Source organism: Hyla sarda, chromosome 1, assembly GCF_029499605.1.
Source record: "Hyla sarda isolate aHylSar1 chromosome 1, aHylSar1.hap1, whole genome shotgun sequence".
Classification (NCBI taxonomy): Eukaryota; Metazoa; Chordata; class Amphibia; order Anura; family Hylidae; genus Hyla; species Hyla sarda.
In genome coordinates this window covers 479,952,264-479,975,184 of record NC_079189.1, presented here as the reverse complement: position 1 = coordinate 479,975,184, position 22,921 = coordinate 479,952,264, and positions in this window count along the sequence as shown.

The following is a 22,921-nucleotide window of genomic DNA, read 5'->3' as shown; positions in this document are numbered from 1 at the left end:
CCAAGGCAGCACAATGACAGAGCCTGGAGGAGGAATCAGTATGAGGAGACCATATAGTGGCTGAATGACACAGCATGGAGGTTTTGGCAGCATGAGGAGACCATATAGTGGCTGAATGACACAGCGTGGAGGTGTTGGTAGCATGAGGAGACCATTTAGTGGCTGAATGACAGCTTGGATGTGGCTGAACCATGAGGAGACCTTATAGTGCCTGTATGACACAGTGTGGAGGTGTTGGCAGCATGAGGAGAATATATAGTTGCTTAATGACACAGCCTGGAGGTGACAGCAACATGAGTAGACACTAGGGCCCACAATCCCTAAGATTAAAAGATGAATTTTGAAATTTAAATTGAAGATTTATGGTAGCTAGAGCTACCATAAAAATATTTAGGCCCAGGCCCAGCAGCATCAGTAAACCATATATTGGCTGAATGACACTGCCTGAAGTTTAGTGGCTGAATGGCACAGCCTGAAGTTGGCTGAATGGCACAGCCTGAAGTTGGCTGAAGCATGAAGAGACCATACAGTGGCTGAATTGCACAGGCTGGAGGTGGCTGAAGCATGAGGAGAGACCATATAGTGGCTGAATGGCACAGCGTGGAGGTGTTGGCTGCATGAGGAGACCATAATCTGACAGAATGCCACCACTGGAATTGGAATTTAAGGTAATGTCCCTGGCCTAGCAGCATCAGTAAACCATATAGTGACTGAATGGCACAGCCTGGAGGTGGCTGAATAATGAGACCATATAGTGACTGAATGGCACAGTCTGGAGTTGGCGGCAGATGAGGAGACAATAGGGCCTCACAATTTCTATGAATAAAAGATGAATTTCTATTGAAGATGTATGGTACCTTGTGCTACCATAAACATATATAGGTAATTTCCTAGGCACAGCAGCATCACCAAAGCATGTAGTTGCTGAATGAAACAGACTAGAGCTGGCAGGAGCATGAGTACCCAAGAGGGCTTCAGAACCCCTAAGATTAATTTATGAAAGTAGAAATTTTCATTGAAGATGTATGGTACCTAGTGCTACCATAAACATATATAGGTAATGTCCTAGGCCCAGCTGCATCACTAAAGCATAAAGTTGCTGAATGACACAGAGTAGAGCCTGCAGCAGCATGAGTACACAAGGGGACTTCACAACCCCTAAGATTAATTGATGAATTTTGAAATTTCCATTGAAGATGTGTGGTACCTAGTGCTACCATAAACATATAGAGGTAATGTCCTAGGCCCAGCAGCATCACTTAAGCATGTAGTTGCTGAATGACACAGACCGGAGCTGGCTGAAGCATCAGTAAACCATATATTGGATGAATGGCACAGGCTGTAGGTGGCTGAAGCATCAGTAAAATATATATATTGGATGATTGGCACAGCCTGGAGGTGGCAGAAGCATCTGTAAACCATATATTGGATGAATGGCACAGCCTGGAGGTGGCTGAAGCACATGTAAACCATATATTGGATGAATGACACAGCCTGGAGGTGGCTAAATCATGAAGAGACCATATAGTGGCGGAATGGCACAACCTGGAGTTGGCTGACGCATGATGAGACAATATAGTATCTGAATGGCACAGCCTGGAGTTGGCAGAAACATGAGGAAACCATTGAAATTTAAGATTTTGAAATTGAAATTGAGGATTTTGAAATTGAAATTTTAACTCCAAAGTTTTAGTGTCCTGGGCCCCGGTGTGTGGGTATAAAGGACCAAATTTAAAGAGGAGTAACATGGCAGCACAATGGCATCAGTATGAGAAGACCATATAGTGCCTGAATGACTGCCTGCAGTTTGTGGCAGGATGAAGAGACCATATAGTGGCTGAATGGCACAGCCTGGAGTTGGCTGAAGCATGAGGAGACCATATAGTGGCTAAATGAGACAGCCTGAAGGTGGCAGCAGCAGCATCAGGAGTCCTGAAAGTGACCCTAATGCCGAGGAATTTCTGAAATTGGGGACCAGCACCTTAATTATGTTTTGCAGTATCCATGGCAGCACAATGCCTGGAGGTGGTAGCATCAGCATGAGGACACAATAGAGCAGCACAATGAGAGAGCCTGGAGGTGGCAGCACTAGCATGAGGAGACCATAGAGCAGCACAGTGAGAGAGCTTGGAGGTGGCAGCATCAGAATGAGGAGATCATATGGCGGCACAATGACAGAGCCTGGAGGTGGTAGCATTAGCATGAGGAGACCATAGAGCAGCACAATGGCAAAGCCTTGAGGTGGCAGCAGCAGCATGAAGGCCATCCCAAGTGAGGGTTGAGTCTGAGGAACCCACCGACTGTTGACTGGGGGTGTCGGATGTCTCTTGGGATGAAGTGGATGACCGAGTGAACCGATCAATCACGGCTGCTGGGTTGCTGGTCGAGACATGACTGCTAGCTGACACTGGGAACTCAGACCTCTCCCTGCGACTCTGGCTGCCACACGCCCCTACTCTGCTGTGCCTAATGAATTTAGGCCTCTGCTATTCCACTGTGCACGTCCTGGCACTTCTCTGCCCGACATACTTATTGCGTATATCAGGGGAGTGCAATACGCTTCACTGCGCTTAAAACAGTATTTGTCTAGAACAACAGCAGGTGTGTACTATTAGCAGTCCTTTCACAGTATATAGGCCCTTGACAGATTAACAGATACAAAATAGTACACTACTTAGATGTAGGTATGTGCTATGCAATTATGAGGGCAAAAAAATGCGGTATAGTACGCTTAAAAAACACATTTTAGGAAAACCAGTCGGTGATAACTATTGCCTGGACTTTCACAGTATGTAGGCCCATGACAGATTAACAGGTACAAAATAGTACACTACTTTGATGTACGTATGTGGTATGCACTTAAGAGGGCAGAAAAATGTGCTACTGTCACGATGCCGGCTGGCAGGAGGTGGATCCTCTGTGCCAGAGAGGGATTGGCGTGGACCGTGCTAGTGGACCGGTTCTAAGTCACTACTGGTTTTCACCAGAGCCCGCCGCAAAGCGGGATGGTCTTGCTGCGGCGGTAGTGACCAGGTCGTATCCACTAGCAACGGCTCAACCTCTCTGACTGCTGAAGATAGGCGCGGTACAAGGGAGTAGACAAAAGCAAGGTCGGACGTAGCAGAAGGTCGGGGCAGGCAGCAAGGATCGTAGTCAGTAAGGTAATAGCAGGAGGTCAAGTACACAGTAAGGACAACACAGTAACGCTTTCACTAGGCTCTAAGGCAACAAGATCCGGCAGGGAAGTGCAGGGACAGAGAACAGATATAGGCTGGGAGCAGGTGGAAGCCAATTAAGCTAATTGGGCCAGGCACCAATCATTGGTGCACTGGCCCTTTAAGTCTCAGGGAGCTGGCGCGCGCGCGCCCTAGAGAGCGGAGCCGCGCGCGCCAGCACATGACAGCAGGGGACCGGGATGGGTAAGTGACCTGGGATGCGACTCGCGAGCAGGCGCGTCCCGCTGTGCGAATCGCATCCCCGACGGCCATGACAGTGCAGCGCTCCCGGTCAGCGGGACCGACCGGGGTGCTGCGGAGAGAGAGACGCCGTAAGCGCTCCGGGGAGGAGCGGGGACCCGGAGCGCTAGGCGTAACAGTACCCCCCCCCTTAGGTCTCCCCTTCTCTTTGCCCAGTAACTGCCTCCCCTGGGATGAGGAGACCGGGAAAGAATGGAGGGTTTCCTCAAGGGCAGGCAGTACAGCAGGAGTGGGAATGGGGAGGGAGGGCAGAGGGCGAGGCCTGGCACGGGGCAGTGTGACACCAGGACGGGGGCCATGGGGAGGCACCGAGGCTTGCCTGACTGGACTGGGAGGGAGGGAGAGGCACTTCTTATGGCAGGGCGGCAGACCGGTTACAGGGGGAACCACAGGGTCACGGCAGGGAGTACTGGGAACCGGTTTAAGGCAGTCCTTGAAACAAGAGGAACCCCAGCTCTTGATCTCCCCTGTGGACCAATTTAGGGTTGGGGAATGGTGTTGAAGCCAGGGTAGTCCAAGGAGAACTTCGGAAGTGCAATTGGAGAGGACCAAAAACTCAATTCTCTCGTGATGAGGTCCGATGCACATTAGGAGGGGCTCCGTGCGGTAACGCACGGTGCAATCCAACCTGACTCCGTTGACCGCGGAAATGTGGAGTGGCTTGACGAGACGGGTCACCGGGATGCGGAATTTATTCACCAAGGACTCCCGAATAAAATTCCCAGAGGCACCAGAGTCCAGGCAGGCCATGGCTGAGAGGGAAGAGTTGGCTGAAGGAGAAATCCGTACAGGCACCGTGAGACGTGGAGAAGCCGACTTAGCATCAAGAGACGCCACACCCACGAGAGCTGGGTGCGAGCGTGCGTTTCCCAGACGTGGAGGACGGATAGGGCAATCCACCAAAAAATGTTCGGTACTGGCACAGTACAGACAAAGATTATCTTCCCTACGGCGATTCCTCTCTTCCAGGGTCAGGCGAGATCGATCCACTTGCATGGCCTCCTCGGCGGGAGGCCTAGGCGCAGATTGCAATGGAGACTGTGGGAGAGGTGTCCAGAGATCTAAGTCTTTTTCCTGGCGGAGCTCTTGATGCCTCTCAGAAAAACGCATGTCAATGCGAGTGGCTAGATGAATGAGTTCATGCAAGTTAGCAGGAGTTTCTCGTGCGGCCAGAACATCTTTAATGTTGCTGGATAGGCCTTTTTTAAAGGTCGCGCAGAGGGCCTCATTATTCCAGGATAGTTCAGAAGCAAGAGTACGGAATTGTATGGCGTACTCGCCAACGGAAGAATTACCCTGGACCAGGTTCAGCAGGGCAGTCTCAGCAGAAGAGGCTCGGGCAGGTTCCTCAAAGACACTTCGAATTTCCGAGAAGAAGGAGTGTACAGAGGCAGTGACGGGGTCATTGCGGTCCCAGAGCGGTGTGGCCCATGACAGGGCTTTTCCAGACAGAAGGCTGACTACGAAAGCCACCTTAGACCTTTCAGTAGGAAACTGGTCCGACATCATCTCCAAGTGCAGGGAACATTGCGAAAGAAAGCCACGGCAAAACTTAGAGTCCCCATTAAATTTGTCCGGCAAGGACAAGCGGAGGTTAGGAGTGGCCACTCGCTGCGGAAGGGGTGCAGGAGCTGGCGGAGGAGATGGTTGCTGCTGTAGCAGAGGCAGAAGTTGCTGCACCGTGGTGGACACTTCCGACAGCTGGTGGGTTAGATGGGCGATCTGTCGGGATTGCTGGGCGACCACCGTGGTGAGATCAGAGATAGAAGGCAGGGGAGCCTCAGCGGGATCCATGGCCGGATCTACTGTCACGATGCCGGCTGGCAGGAGGTGGATCCTCTGTGCCAGAGAGGGATTGGCGTGGACCGTGCTAGTGGACCGGTTCTAAGTCACTACTGGTTTTCACCAGAGCCCGCCGCAAAGCGGGATGGTCTTGCTGCGGCGGTAGTGACCAGGTCGTATCCACTAGCAACGGCTCAACCTCTCTGACTGCTGAAGATAGGCGCGGTACAAGGGAGTAGACAAAAGCAAGGTCGGACGTAGCAGAAGGTCGGGGCAGGCAGCAAGGATCGTAGTCAGTAAGGTAATAGCAGGAGGTCAAGTACACAGTAAGGACAACACAGTAACGCTTTCACTAGGCTCTAAGGCAACAAGATCCGGCAGGGAAGTGCAGGGACAGAGAACAGATATAGGCTGGGAGCAGGTGGAAGCCAATTAAGCTAATTGGGCCAGGCACCAATCATTGGTGCACTGGCCCTTTAAGTCTCAGGGAGCTGGTGCGCGCGCGCCCTAGAGAGCGGAGCCGCGCGCGCCAGCACATGACAGCAGGGGACCGGGACGGGTAAGTGACCTGGGATGCGACTCGCAAGCGGGCGCGTCCCGCTGTGCGAATCGCATCCCCGACGGCATTGACAGTGCAGCGCTCCCAGTCAGCGGGACCGACCGGGGCGCTGCGGAGAGAGAGACGCCGTAAGCGCTCCGGGGAGGAGCGGGGACCCGGAGCGCTAGGCGTAACAGCTACAGTACGCTTAAAAAATTATCTGAGTGCCACACCAGCCAGTGAGTACTTTTGCCTGGACTTTCACAGTATGTAGGTCCTTGACAGATTAACAGGTACAAAATAGTACACTACTTTGATGTACGTATGTGGTATGCACGTATGAGGGTAGAAAAATGTGCTACAGTACGCTTAAAAAAACGTATTTTATTAAAACACCAGCTGGTGATTACTTTTGCCTGGACTTTCACAGTATGTAGGCCCACGACAGATTAACAGGTAATAAATAGTACACTACTTAGAGATGTAGGTATGTGGTATGCACTTATGAGGGCATAAAAATGTACTACAGCACGCTTAAAAATACGTATTTTTTTAAAACACCAGCCGGTGATTACTTTTGACTGGACTTTCACAGTATGTACGCCCACAACAGATTAGCAGGTAAAAAATAGTACACTACTTAGATGTAGGTATGTGGTATGCATTTATGAGGGCAGAAAAATGTGCTACAGTACACTTTAAAAAAACTATTTTAGTAAAACACCAGTCTGTGATTACTTTTGCCTGGACTTTCACAGGAGAATATTCAGAGCAAGGTCTTGTCACCAGTAAGGTACCTCAAGGATCTGTACTGAGACCAATATTGTTTAATAAGTAATATCGCAAAAGGTCTCGATGGTAAGGTATGTCTTTTTGCTGATGACACAAAGATATGTAACAGGAGGGATGTTGATGGAATGGAAAAGGATTTAGGAAAACTAGAAGAATGGTCAGAACTCTGGCAACGGAAATTTAATGTGGATAAGTGCAAGATAATGCCCCTGGGTGCATAAAAACCCTCAGGCAGAATACAGAATATTTGACACAGTCCTGACCTGAGTATCTGAGGAAAGGGATTTAGGAGTAATTATTTCAGAAGACTTAAAGGTAGAAAGACAATGTAATAGGGCAGCAGGAAACACTAGCAGAATGCTTGGATGTATAGGGTGAGACCTCACTTGGAGTATTGTGCGCAGTACTGGAGGCCATATCTCCAAAAGGATATAGATACTCTAGAGAGAGTTCAGAGAAGAGCGACTAAACTAGTACATGGATTGCAGAACAAAAATTACCAGGAAAGGTTAAAGGACCTTAACATGTATAGCTTGGAAGAAAGAAGAGACAGAGGGGATATGATGGAGACTTTTAAATACATAAAGGGAATCAATACGGTAAAGGAGGAGAGCATATTTAAAAAAAGAAAAACTACCACAAGAGGACATAGTTTAAATTAGAGGGGCAAAGGTTTATGCAGTAATATCAGGAAGTATTACTTTACTGAGAGAGTAGTGGATGCATGGAATTGCCTTCCTGCAGAAGTGGTCACTGCAAATACAGTGAAGGAGTTCAAACATGCAAGGGATAAGTATAAGGCTATCCTTCATATAAGATAGGGCCAGGGACTATTGATAGGATTCAGATTATTGGCAGACTAGATGGGCCATTTTTGAGGGCAGAAAAATGTACTACAGTACGCTTAAAAAAACGTATTTTAGTAAAACACCAGCCGTTGATTACTTTTGCCTGGACTTTTACAGTATCTAAGCCCTTGACTGATTAACAGGTACAAAATAGTACACTATTTGGATGTACGTATGTGGTATGCACTTATGAATGCAGAAAAATGCAGAACAGTACGCTTAAAAAAACGTATTTTAGTAAAACACCAGCCGTTGATTACTTTTGCCTGGACTTTTACAGTATCTAGGCCCTTGAAAGATTAACAGGTACAAAATAGTACACTACTTAGATGTACATATGTGATATATACAAAATGAAAAATGTGGTACAGTACACTTAAAAAAAATGTTTTTGCACAATACCAGCAGTGCACAACAGTGCTGCAGAACAAAAAAGCTGTGTACTAAACACAAAACTGCACTCTGTCACAGATTATTAGGCTGGGTTCACACCACGTTTTAAGACATACGGGACCGCATACGGCTGGGGGAAGCTAAAACCGGGTGCTCCCGTATCCCTGCCGTATGCCGCCCTTATGTAATTAATTTCAATGAGCGGACTGGAGTGAAACGCTGACTCCGGTCGGCTCATTTTTTCCCCGTATGCGGTTTTCCATCGGACCTAAAGCCGTGGTTTTAGCTCCCCCCAGCCGTATGCGGTCCCATATGTCTGAAGACGTGGTGTGAAACCAGCCTTAGGAATGGACTGCTGGGTATTATACTGTCTACAGACTAGTATAACCAGCAGATGATTTGTTGTGTAACAAAGACACAGAATTGTGCAGAAAAATTATTCCTGCCTCCTCTGCTAAGGTTTAGGCTAAGTTTCCACTTGTTTTTTTTGTGACATGTTTTTTTTGTGACTGGCTGCTGATAGGCTGCATCCTGGATGTGATTTAGGGTCATCCCGCCTACTTTCCTTCCCGCCTTGCCTTCCCGCCTTCCCAGCATTCCTTGCCCCATGTACTGACATGAGGATCTTCCATTTTAGATGCCCTGGAGCCTGGACCGCAGTAAATGGAGTTTAATGAAGCAATTTGCGCGATAGAATTGCAGTGATATTCGCATTCGTTGCCAATCGAATATTTTATGAAATTCATAACGAATTCGGGTTCGTCAGCTTCGATTCGCTCATGACACCCAAAAAAGGGTAACATTGTGTGTGTTTCTTTTTTACCTTTCCACTACACAAATATTTTTGGTGTGAAAAATAAGTTTTGGAGAGAGATGTTGTAAGTATGCTTGGAGAAGAAAGAAGTGAATGCATTAAAAAGATATATAGATTCCTTCAACATGTTAAAAACCAACATCTGCAACGCTGTACAATTTGCCCAGTAAACTGTTCAGATTACTCCCATTAAACCTATACCTGGAACGCAAAAATAGGAGCAGAACTGTTTATTTGACTCATTTTATTTTATGAGCTTTCTTGGAACATTGAACACACCATGATGTTTGCATTTAAAGAAATTCACGCTCTGTCTCAGCAGAAATTGTATGTTTCTACTTTACATATTTTGCATACATCAGATATGAAACATAAGTAAAAGAAACTTGTCTGCAAAATCAATCACGTTGTCAGCACTTTGTTCGCAGTTGGAAATGGGTCATTCTGGATGGACAATGACACTTAGAAACATAGACACATGACACTTAGACACATCAGGAGACTATGTATTAAAGCTCCTGGTAATTTGTTTACCAAATGGCTCTATAAATGGTGAATGGACTGAAACAGTGTACTTCAGTTTCTTAAAAGAAGAAAAAAAAAGTTTAGAATTCCAGACTGTCGTTTATCCTGAAAAGACCTGTACCTTGTAAATTTCTTTAAAGATGTAAAAGGACTGGATGAACTTTTAGTGACAATGCCCTAGTTATTTTATAAAAATATATATTGTGGCAGCCTAATATAATGGACGGGGCTCTGTACAATACAATGCAAGTACAAAATATAAACACTGATGTCTTCCTTCTATTGTTTACAAAGCTGTGCAGCTCTATATGAGGGGGACTAAAAGCTCTTTTCTGAGACTAAAGCTCATGTTACTGTATGTATTTTATTCTGCTGGAGATGAATCCATACAGCTTTGGCTAACATAATGTTAGTTCAATGTATTGCACTGTAGAGTACTTTGTTTAGGAATCATAATGTTACCAAGGCTCTGCCAAGTGCACCACTAAGGCCCTGCCAAATTACTAAGGAAAACAGCGAGGTGAAAACTTCTATAGTAGAAAAGTAACTTTTGCCTACATTGTATGAATATTATTATTTATTTACTAATGTTTATAATCATCGTCATCATTTTTATTTTAACCCATTAACCTCCCTGGCGGTATGATTCTGTCTGGAAATTTGTACCAAAAGCGGTACAATTTTTTGCATTGAAATTTCACATCTCCCCCGTCACATTCCCCCTCCCTTGTCACATTCCCCCCCCCCCCCCCTTATCACAATCTCCTCCCCCTTGTCACATCCCCCCCTTATCACATTCCCCCCCTTGTCACATTCTTCCCCCTTGTCACATCCCCCCCCTCCATGTCACATTCCCCTCCCCCCCTGTCACATCCCCCCTTGTCGCATTCCCCCCCCTGTCACATTCCCCCCTCTGTCACATTCCCCCCTCTGTCACATTCTTCCTCCCTCCATGTCACATTCCCCACCCCCCTTTTGTCACATTATAATCCCCCCCCCCTTGTCACATTCTTCCCCCCCCCCCGTCACATTCATCCCCCCCCCCCCCCTTCTCACCTTGTCACCTTGTCTTGTCCTGCAGCTACACACACTAGGTTTGCCGGGCAGATTTCAAACCTAGTGTATTTGCTGCAGAACAAGTCCTTTCCCCTTCAGCCAATCACTGGCTTGAAACCACTGCGGCCTGTGATTGGCTGAAAAGGGAAAGGTCCTGCAAGATGAATAGTGAAGAGAGCAGGGACCAGAGCGCACGGAGGGGAACGACATATGCAGGTATCGGGATAAGGTAAGCAAAATGTTTTTTTTATTTTCCTCCTTTTTACTTTTACACTTAGCTCAGTGTTTTTCTACCAGGGTGCCTCCAGCTGTTGTGAAACTACTACTCCCAGCATGCCCGGACAGCCTTTGGCTGTTCTGACATGCTGAGAGTTGTAGTTTTGCAACATCTGGAGGCCCCCTGGTTGAGAAACACTGACTTTTAGTATTTGTCATTACCTGCTCTGGCCGGCCCCCGCCACGGGAGTCGACCAGAGCAGATAATAACATGTTTTCCTGGGTGCTGCATCGCTATATCGCAAAAAGCAAAAATCGCGATTTGATTGCTTTTGTGATATATCGTGCTGCGCGGCCGGCAACTCTGCAATTCTACCCCGAGCGTGACTCGGGGTTACCAATCCTGGCAGGGAAAATAAACCCCGAGTCACTCTCTGGATAACCGCTCAGGAGGTTAAAGATCAACCTGTTACGGACCACCTGATGACCCTGTTTGTGGCCAGAAAACTCGATGGAAAGTTTGAATAGGGTCTATGGGTGATAAAAGTATTTTTTTCTTTATTAAGATAGTGTTTTATTTTGTGATGAAAAATAAAACTAGGTATATGAAGGTGCATAGTGAAAACAGCCTCTCGATGGAAACTTTGAACGGTTATTAACATAGCACAGTGTATCCCAACCAGAGTGCCTCCAGCTGTTGCAAAACTACAGCTCCCATCATGCCCGGACAGCCAAAGGCTGTCCGGGCATACTGGGAGTAGTAGTTTTGCAACAGCTGGAGGCATCCTGGTTTGGCAACACTAACATAGCATTTTAGTTTGTACGCCCATTTCCTACTAAACTATAAGGCTATCTAAAGTATAGGGGATAAGATATCAGATCATGGGGGTCCTGCTGCTGGGGACCCCCACGATCTCGGCTGTGGCACCCCAGTCATCCGGTGCACGTAGAGAGCTTCGCTCCATGCTGGATGACTGGTGATGCGAGGCAGAGGCTCGTGATGTCACAGTAATGCCCCCTCAATGCACGTCTATGGGAGGGGGCATGACAGCCCACAGCGTGAAACCCGCTGCTAGTAATAGCGTGTGAACGCACCCTAAGTAGTGTTTATCCTGCTTGGTTTTAGTAAATTTGTCGGGTTTTAGTATTTTGTATGTTTGTTCTGCATTCATCTTGATATATCCTAGTCTGTGTCCACACTGTGCATAAGTCCTGTACCCGTGTTTACTTGTATTAAGTATTTCTGTTTCCTTCTAGACCAGTACCTTGATCACTTGGTGAAAAGTGCCTGCTGGCTAGGAGTATATTTGGCTTTGGTTTTGATGTCCCTCCATGTTTGGAGTGGGGTGTCTAGTGTGTTCTTTGTTTTGTGTCCAGTGTAAATTGTGCCCTTGATTTCCTGACCCGTTTTATGTTAGTATGCTATATCTGGCCTAGTTTGTATTTTGACATCTATTCTGATTATACCTGTTTCCTGACTATGTACAGTTCTGTTTATTTTGTTGACCTTGATGCCATTGCACTTTAACGCAGGAAGGGACAGGCTCCAAGTTGTTGATCCGCCATTTAGGGTGGAGAGGCAAGTAGGCAGCCAAAGTGTTTCTATGGACAGCTTCCCTGTTCATGACAAAAAAATTGTGGAAAAAATTGTGCATAATTCCATTCCATGATAAAAGTTTAAATCCCCCCTTTTCCCAATACATTACTGTAAAAAAAAAAAAACTAAACAAATGGGGTATTGCCACAGAAATGTCCGCACTATTAGATATAATCTTCATGAAACCACACGGTAAATGGCAGAAACCAGAATTGCTGATTTTGTATACTTCATATACCAGGGAAAAAAAATGAAAAAAGTGATTAGAAGGTCCCATCTAAATATATTAACCCCTTAAGGACCAAGCCCATTTTCACCTTAAGGACCAGAGCGTTTTTTGCACATCTGACCACTGTCACTTTAAGCATTAATAACTCAGGGATGCTTTTACTTATGAATTTGATTCCAAGATTGTTTTTTCGAGACATATTCTTCTTTAACATAGCAGTAAAATTTCTACGATACTTGCATCATTTCTTGGTGAAAAATTCCCAAATTTCATAAAAAAATTTGAAAATTTTGCAATTTTCGAACTTTGAAACTCTCTGCTTGTAAGGAACATAGACATACCAAATAAATTATATACTGATTCACATATACAACATGTCTATTATATGTCTTTATATTTGCATCATAAAGTTGACATGTTTTTACTTTTTGAAGACATCAAAGTTCAGCAGCAATTTTCACATTTTTCACAAAATTTTCTAAATCTGAATTTTTCAGGGACCAGTTCAGGTTTGAAGTGGATTTGAAGGACCTTCTTATTAGAAATACCACACAAATGACCCCATTATAAAAACTGCAACCCTCAACGTATTCAAAATGACATTCAGTAAGTGTGTTAACACTTTAGGTGTTTCACAGGAATAGTAGGAAAGTGAAGGAGAAAATTCAAAATCTGCATTTTTTACACTCGCATGTTCTTGTAGACCAAGTTTTTGTATTCTTATAAGAGGTAAAAGGAGAGAAATCCCCCCAAAATGTGTAACCCAATTTCTCTCAAGTAAGGAAATACCTCATATGTGTATGTAAAGTGTTCGATCGGCGCAGTAGAGGGCTCAGAAGGGAAGGAGCGACAATGGGATTTTGGAGAGTGAATTTTTCTGAAATGGTTTTTGGGGGGCATGTCACATTTAGGAAGCCCCTATGATGCCAGAACAGCAAAAAAAATCCACGTTCAATACTATTATGAAAACTACACCCCTCAAGGAAGGTATCAAGGGGTACAGTGAGCCTTAACACCACACAGGTTTTTGACGACTTTTCGTTAAAGTCGGATGTGTAATTGATTTTTTCCCCCCCAAATGTTACATTTTTACAAGGGGTAATAGGAGAAAAAGCCCCCCAAAATTTGTTAGGCAATTTCTCCTGAGTACGAAAATACCCCATATGTGGCCCTAAACTGTTGCCTTGAAATACGACAGGGCTCTGAAGTGAGAGAGCGCCATGCGAATTTAAGGACTAAATAAGGGATTTGCATAAGGACGGAATCGGATGCAAGAATGACACTTGCCTCCGATACCAAAAATACCCTATGGCAGTGTTTCCCAAACAGGGTGCCTCCAGCTGTTGCAAAACTTCCAGCATGCCTGGAAAGTCAATCGCTGTCCGGCAATACTGGGAGTTGTCTTGCAACAGCTGGAGGCTCCGTTTTGAAAACAGTGTCATACGAGAATTTTTTTATTTGGGGGGGGGGGGCTGTGTAGGGTTATGTGTATGTAGTGTTTTACTTTTTATTTTGTGTAATATAGTATAGTGTGGTGTTTTTAGGGTACACTCACCCGGCCGGGGTCTACAGCGAGCTTCCCGCTGGGAGTTTGAGCTGCGGCGGAAAACTTGCTGCATCTCAAACTTGTAGCAAGAAGCTCGTTGTAGACCCCAGCCGTGTGAATGTACCCTGTACATTCAAACCTCCAGCTGTTGCAAAACTACCACTACCAGCTGTCCGTGCATGCTGGGGTTTGAAGTTATGCAACAGCTGGAGGCACACTGGTTGCAAAACACAGAGTTTGTTACTTAACTCAGTGTTTCGCAACCAGTGTGCCTCCAGCTGTTGCAAAACTACAACTCCCTGCATATACGGTCTATCAGTGCATGCTGGGAGTTGTAGTTTGCAACAGCTGGAGGCACACTGGTTGCGAAACACTGTGTTAGGTAACAAACTTCACAACCAGTGTGCCTTCAGCCGTTGCAAAAACTACAACTCTCAGCATGCAGTGACAACTGAGGGCATGCTGGGACTTGTAGTTATGCAACAGCTGGAGGCATACTACTAACACTCCCAGCATGCCCTTTGGCTGTCCGTGCATGCTGGGGGTTGTAGTTATGCAACAGCTGGAGGCACACTGGTTGCAAAACACTGAGTTTGTTACTTAACTCAGTGTTTCCCAAAAATGGTGCCTCCAGCTGTTGAAAAACTACAACTCCCTGCATGCCCAGACCGCCGAAAGACATGTTGGGAGTTAGTTTTGCAATACCGTATCTGGAGGGTCACAGTTTGGTGACCACTGTGCAGTGGTGTCCAAGCTGTAGCCCTCCAGATGTTGCAAAACTTCAACTCCAAGCATGCCCAGACTGTCCAGGCATGCTTGGAGTTGTAGTTCTGCAACATCTGAAGGGCCACATGTTACAGAACTACAACTCCCAGCATGCCTGGACTGTCTGGGCATGCTGGGAGTTGTAGTTTTGCAACATCTGTAAGAGCACAGTTTGGACACCACTGCACAGTGGTCTCAAAACTGTGGGCCTCCAGATGTTGCAAAACTACAACTCCCAGCATTGCCAGAAAGCCTTTGGCTGTCTGGGCTTGCTGGGAGTTGTAGTTTGGCAACTCCTGGAATGCAGCAGTGAAGATCACTTACCGCTGCCTCCGCCGGTCCCGCGCTGTCTGTCTGGATACCGCCGCGGGTCCCGACACGATCGCCGGTTCCGGGACATGATCGCTGGTCCCGGGACCATCCGTCATCTTCCCCCCGCTCTGCCCCCCACCCAATGGCGGGGCAGAGCGGGGATTTCACCTCTAACCTCCCGCCCCCCTCCTGCCATTGGTCGCTAGTCCTAATGACCAATGGCAGGGGTTTAGGAGCGAGGTGGCAGCTGCCACCTCGCTCCTATCACTCAGGATGGATCGGAGCGGTCTCTGACTGCTCCGATCATCCCTATTTTCCGGGCGATCAGGTCACCAGAGACCCGATGAGCCCGGAACCCCGCAAGTCCTTGTCATTAGTCAGTGACTAACTGACTGACTAATGACAATGATCTGCAGCAGGGGACCAGTCTGATTGGTCCCCTGCTGCATAATAGTGTCATCGGTCAGCTGTTCAGAACAGCTGAGATGACGTTTCTATCACCATGCCAACGGACATGGTGATAGAAAATGTATTGGACGTGTATACACGTCCATTTGCAGGAAGGGGTTAATACCAATACAAACTACAGATTAAAGCCCAAATTATGAGTCCTCATTCAGTCTGTATACGAAAAAATAAGTGTTTTCGGGCTCAGAAGAGGACAATTTTCAGCATACTCATTGTCTTACAAAAAGTTATCATTTCAGTCAACAGTAGTAAAATAAAACAAAGCCTATATGAATTATTGTAATCATAGGGACCTACAGAAAATAGTTCTTTGTATTTATATTTGTTTAATTGAGTTTAATATTGTATTAAACAAAATGCAATATTCTTTCTATATTTATCATGCTTAGTATTGGCAAAAATGTATGCTTATATGTAATTAAATGATGTATTAAGGAATATGGGTCACATTGTGACATCCTAAAAATGCCAACCTTGGCCAATGTTGCTTAGTTTATATAAATCTTAACTGCTTAAATGTTAGAGCACAAAAGACAGCCGTGAAATTACTATGAAAGCTTTGTCTTATAGTGGATGCTGCTCTCTGCTGGTAACAGAGTAAATTGTTTATGGGTCTAAATATTAATGGAGTCAGGTTGGTATATTTATACGTAGTATTCTATACCATGTGAATGTCTTATTTGTGACAAATTTGTTTTTTTTTTATACTTTAAGCTTTCAGGTCTTTTATCACATTCATTCATGCATTCTGGGAATCTAGAACCCAGTGAATTAGGAAATGGTGAATTAAAATGTACATGATGACAATATTACCAAAAATTCTGACACAGAACAAGACAGACTTTTTATATTGTATAATACACTTCTGTTGCCTTCTTTTCTAAGAATCAAACAGTTTTAATACATTTCAGCCAGTATCGCCCCTTCACATTTCCCTGTCCTTGTACATCTAATGCTTTCTGAGGTGGGACAAGGGGGAGGCAAAGTGCACCGCCACAAAGGGTCTGCTTAGGGCTATTATAGAAAAAAATACAATAAAAAACGACTTTGACATGTATAGGCTCAACAGAGACAAAGACCCAAGTTACAAGGTGAATCAAGGGCCATAGCTATTGAGTGAACACTTTGTCCACTGTATCATGCAGAAATTCAAGGATGGGATTAGGGGCATTTATTTCAAACCCTTCCTTTTGATTTTTTTTGCTTTTGCCAGCTTTATCTTTGTTGTCCTCTTTGTAGTCCCCTCCTTTCATAAACTACTTTATACAGTTAACTCCTCACCATGTGACCCTGAATGCTCAATTTGCTGTTACATTAATGAATTTCCTGACAAGTCTATCTGTATATCTATCTGTTTGTCTATCATGCAGCAATCCTGGAAAAATTGTAAAACAAAATGCTTTTATGTATTTATATCTCCGCAACATTTCAGCCCCACTTTAGGGCTTTTAACAGTTGCTTGTTCTTCCCTAGATACAATCTTAACAGGACATCCACTATTACATTCCAGGAAAAGTACTAACACTCTACTTTTTTCCAATTTGTAGACAAATAACACTTCTTTTGAGGTTTTCGGATTGTTTGCATCAAGGCATCATTCACACTTACCAATATTTCTTTAAAAGAACAGATTTAAAACACATTTAAGTGGTCGCTGCAAATACAGTGAAGGAGTTTAAACATGCATGAGATAGGCATAAGGCTATCCTTCATATACGATAGGGCCAGGGACTATTGATAGGATTCAGATTATTGGGCAACTAGATGGGCCAAATGGTTCTTATCTGCTGACACATTCTATGTTTCTATGTTTAAGCTTGAGAAGATGTTTTACTCAAGCTGCTCGATAGAATACATGATCAGTATAACAGTTTATCCTTTAGTCTTATTAGTTTAGTTAGATTGTGTATATCTGTAAATAAGGCCAGGTTCATATTACGAATGCAATGAGCAATCTGTGGCCCACATATGTTAGCAAACTGTCAAAATGGGATGCTTACATATACTGTACATGCAGGCCCAAGCACTGGCCCCATTGACTTCCATGGCCCAAACAAATTCAGCTAGTAAGTATGTTTGGGTCATTTCCCAAACCTGTATGTGTTTTGACTGGGCTGTGCTTTTGGGGCACCAGCCACTTTTGAGGCCTAAGGTGATGATTTCCCCTGCAGTGGCAGAGTTTTAGACCTAAATCTGAAAGAAAAAAAAAAAATGACCTAAGTTTTTAAACTACACCCCTCAAGGAACGTAAGAAGGGGTACAGTGAGTATTTACACCTCACAGGTTTTTGGAACAGTTGCCAGTAAAATTGAAAAAATAGATTTTTTTAATTGAAATGCTGGTGTTACACAAAATGTTGCTAATTCACAAGGGCTAAGAGGAGAAAAAGCCCCCAAAAAGTTTAGCTCAATTTCTCAAGAGTAAAAAAAATACCCCATATTTGGACGTAAACCGCTGTGTGGGCAAATAACAGGACTCAAGACTCACAGAACTATGTTCGCATTTGAGGGATATGACATTTCATTACCTGTTGGTTACATATATTCAGCGGAAGATAAAAAAAAGAAACATCCACATGTGACACCATTATAGAAAGTACACTGAGGGATATTTATAGGGGTGAAGTGGACATTTGGAACAGACGGGTGTTTGTTATATTTATTTTCCAGGAATGGATGAAGTGTAGTTTAGGAAAAAGAAAAATTGCAATTTTCCAACTGATATGCTATCTGTGTACTGGGTATGATGACCCAGAGCATAGCCAAAAGTAAAACGCGTGCCCACCACAAACCCTATGCTCTGCTTCCTCATTATGGGAATGTGTTTTTGGGAGGCCATCCCTAAACTGTTACCTGAAAATGCGCACACACCTCAGTGGAGGAGAGAGCACTGCGCATTTGAGGCTTGTGTTTCTAACTGACATATTGGTAACTGACAGTTTACATACATTCAGAGGAAAATATAAAAGAGAAGCAGCCACATGTGACCCTATTTTGAATGGACGGGTGTTTCCTAGATTTATTTTCCAGGAATGGATGAAGTGTAGTTTTTTGAAAACAGAAAATTGCAATTTTCCTAATAATATTCCTATTGGGTACCCAGAATGATGACCCAGAGTAAAGCCAAAAGTAAAAATTATGCCCGACCCAAACCCTATACTCTGATTCATCATCCTGGGAATGTGATGTGTGTGGCCGTCCCTATTCTGTTACCCCAAATGCACACACCGCTCAGGTGTAGAGAGAGCGCTGTGCATTTGAGGCAACCTGAAAACCCCCGATGCAAATGACTCTGACACATGACCCAATACCACCAGAGGTCTTAACAGGGGTATTATGTTAATGTTTTTTTTTTTTTTTTTTGGGAGGGGGGGGGGTTGGGTTAAAATTTGGAGGACAATGTACTGTGGACAATCAAATCAAGGGAATTAAAATTGGGAAAGTCTGAATTGACCGTCGATTTGTGGCAATTGCCAATATGGGGGTTCTCAGGACCCCCCGGTGATGTTACGGGATGCCTGCTGAATGATTTCAGCAGGCATCCCGCTCCGATCTCCGCCCGGCGCGCCGGCGGGGACCAGAATCGCCGCATATTGCGATGTGCCGAGATGCCTGCTGAATGATTTCAGCAGGCATCCAGGTTCTGATCCCCGTCCGGCTAGCGGCGGGGATCGGAATTCCCACGGACGTACAGGTACGCCCTTGGTCCTTAAGTACCAGGGAGCAAGGGCGTACCTGTACGCCCTTCATCCCCAAGAGGTTAATAATGTGTTTTTGTTTTTTTTCACCATTATAATTACAAAGCAAGAATTAAAAAGGTGTCTGATCCATTTAGTTCATTCTTTAGTCAATAAATTATCATTTGTTTAGTATTAAATATGTTCTTCCTTTCTATTTTTTTAAAGAAAATATACAGCCAAAAGTGGTAATAATAAAAACTACAAACACCATCAGCCACTGCACTTGTTTCCTTTGTGACCTGTGGGAGGAGCTGCCTTGGGAGAGCTGAGAAGGTCACATGGTTAGAGAAACAGTGAATATAGATGAGAGAGGTGTGTGAGTCTCAGCCAAAAAGTACAAACAATCACACTCCACACACTCTGAAGTGCTCTAGGCTCTCTGAGCTGAGGAGAAGGGAGTGTGATGTAAAAAAAATGGTACCTGACAGTTGTCATGTGTGATAAGAACCACTGGACTTCCTACCTGGATGAAAAGCTGGGAGAGACAGAGTATGTGCTCATAAAGATTACACTTGTACATTGAAAAGTTATATAACTCTAACATGTGCAGCTATATAAAGGAAATTTCATTTGGCAGAAGTTCTCCTTTAACCTCTTCTTCTGCTGCATTTTATTTGGTTAAAATCAATTATGTTTTAAGGTTCTTTAAGGGTTTGGTCATTTTCTCACATGAAATAACTTATAAACCTGACAATTTCTCCCTTCTGGTGGAGAGCTGTTTCCCATAATATTTCTGGATAGCACCAAGAACAGTGGTCTTCAACTAGTATCTCTCCAGATGAAACTACAACTCCCAGTACATCCTGACAGTCTCCAGTTGCCAAACCATGCTGGGAATACTTCACAACAAGTGGACAGCCACAGGTTGGGGACCACTGCCAAAGAGAATCTTAGTGAGAGCAAATAAAGTATTGTACTTTTTAAAAGGTGTTTGTGAGTACTGGCTCTGTACTGTTGGTTGACCGTGTATTCATACTTTCTACACATTCTTCCAATTAACTTCACTATAAATATCTCACTCAAATTCTTCAGTCTCCACTGTAGAAGAAATATCCCGTCTACTTCCTCCATATGTTCTTTATTCACATCATTTTTGCGCTAATTAAACACATTCCCTAATTATACAGGTGTAAACGTATAGAAAGTCCTGTACCAAAATCCATATAATTGTAGTTAGAGTGGATGATAAGTTGACCTGGGCAGAGGATGAAAGGCAGCAGAACTAAAAGATTATAATCTGAAATACTAAGATCCCTGGAAAATCACTCTCAGAGAAAAAAAAGCTGGTCGGCATGTCTGATGTTCCATGTGCTAAGCATACTTACAGATGACATCAGCTAAAGGAAATTATGAGAAAATGAAGTTCAAAATGTATGAACACAAGGAAGTCCAATAAAAGAACATCTTCACATTAATATCATTTTCTTAGCGTATACCAAGAAACACATGAAAGATATTAAAAGTGACTTGAAACTAGAGTATGCTGGTACAATATATATAATAAAGGAAAACTGAACATTTTCTAACCTCAAGTGACTTTTGTAGACACTTAATGACAACACACATTATCAACAGTTTTTTTGGTGTAATGTGAGCCAAGAAAGGTTACAAACCATGGTGCACACCATTTTTGCACTACAGAAAGTAGGTGTGGTCCACCATTACTACTATTAAGGCCATGTACTCTGCAGAAGAATTCCGCACGGACATTCCACTACAGCAGAGTCTCATTAATTTCATTCACTGTACCATACACACAGCAGAATTTCCGAAGCAGATGTTTCTGCCGCGGGAATCCTGATTCCGGAGTTCGCAGAAAGAATAGACATGTATTTTCTTTCTGCGGAGTCTGCACTAAAATGTATTGCTACCCATGAGATGGTGCATCCCAAGTGGTCCTAGCGCCGTTATGTTCTTCGGGTGCTCTGCTGTCAATGGAATGTTCGTACATAAATTTTCCGTGCAGACATTTCCCCGTGTGAACATAGCCAAAGGGTACGTTCAGACGTGCAGAATTTCGCAGCAGATTTCGCTGCACATCCGCCACTGAAGGACCTCCTATATGCTGCCTTTATATGTGCCTGCTCGGAGCGGCAATACGCTGCTATGAGCAGACACACTGCGATGTGCGAGTCGCCACACACATGCGCAGTATACTCGCACATCGCGGCAGCTCTCGGCCTAGCTCATTTAGCAGGGGAAGCGGCCGCGATGTGTGCGAGTACACTGCGCAAGCGCGGTGACTCACACATTGCAGTGTGTCTGCTATGCTGCTCCGAGCAGGCACATTTAAGGGCACCATACAGAGGTCCTTCAGCTACGGATCTGCAGCGTAAAATACGCTGTAAATCCGCACGTGTGAACATACCCTAATACTACTACAACTACTGCTGCTGCTACTAAGATTTATTTGCACTGTGTGTGTTATTTTTGCTTTATTGGTGAACTCTCATGTCTCTCAATAAGTTTTCCTGAAGAAAGAAAATGTACATTAAAATATGGAAAAAAAAAAAAATTTCCACAGTCGAAATCTGGAATCTGCAAGCTGTATATGTTGTTATCCATTGACTTCCATGGGTCTGCAGTAAATCTGCCGCACATTCTCCACTGCAGAAATTTTGCAGAGGGAAATCCGCAAGCAGACTTTCTGCAGAAGATTATGTATGTGTAAACATACCCTCAGAAAGATTATTACTAAGTGCATGAAAAAGTACAATGGTGTCTGCTTATAGCAGGCATTTATTTCCATTCCCAAATTGAATACCAAGCTACAACAAATGTATTATGAGATGTTCCCTTTAATAAACGTAGTAAATTTCCTGAAAACCCTAATCTGCAAAACTGACTCAACGCTACGGGGGGCCTTTAGGACTGAGCCAGTCTCTTTTGGTCGCAGGGACCAAAACCAAGGCTGAGCAGAATAGAACTAAGGATCAAATGCTAAATGTTCAGACTTGGAGAAACAACAGCAACAACAAGGTACAGAAACAAAGGCTAAATAAAAATAAACCAAGAATTATCTGATTTTACTAGGTTGGATCTAGGCAATGGAGAAATACAAAAATGACTAGGCTCATTGCACAGAACACATTATATTTTACACCATGCTGCCATATACAGGTATATTTAAAGAGAGGCTAACCAATCAGGAACTCAAACTCTAAGGCTATGTTCATACCTCGGAAAGTCCACACGCAAAATCTCAGTGTGGACATTGTGCAGACTGGGATCGCATGGGAATGCGCCGTCTTATAGATTACTATGCATTCCGTGGACCGGTTCATTTTTTCTGCGGACATGGAAATCAGAATTTCCTTGCCAGAAACATCTGGCACAGAAATTCTGCTGTGTGCAGCACAGCAGGATCCTGTTGAATTCAACTGGACTCTGCTGCAGCGAAATCTCTGTGCAGAATTATAATGTGGAATTCTGCATGTGTGAACAGGGCCTAAAAGAGCCTGGGCTGAGCAGCATGATCAGCTGATCCACATTAATGAATCAGCCTTGAGGCCCTTACATAGCAACTGGCCCAAACAAACACGAAAAAAACATGAAAACACAAAATAACACGTTCACCCCTGCTATTCGTAACAAGGAGCCAGAAAAGAGAAGTCACTAGCTCAGTTTCTTGTCTGTCTTAGTCTGTCATTCACAACACGTTTTTTACATACGGGTGCGGGATCTGGCGGGGGGAGGGGCAAACTGGGCGTTCCCGTACCCCAGCCGGATCAGCCCGTGACTTCATTTACTTTAATGAGCCGACCGGAGTCAAACGGTGACTCCGGTCGGCTCAGTTTTGACCCGTATGCGGTTTTGGACCGGACC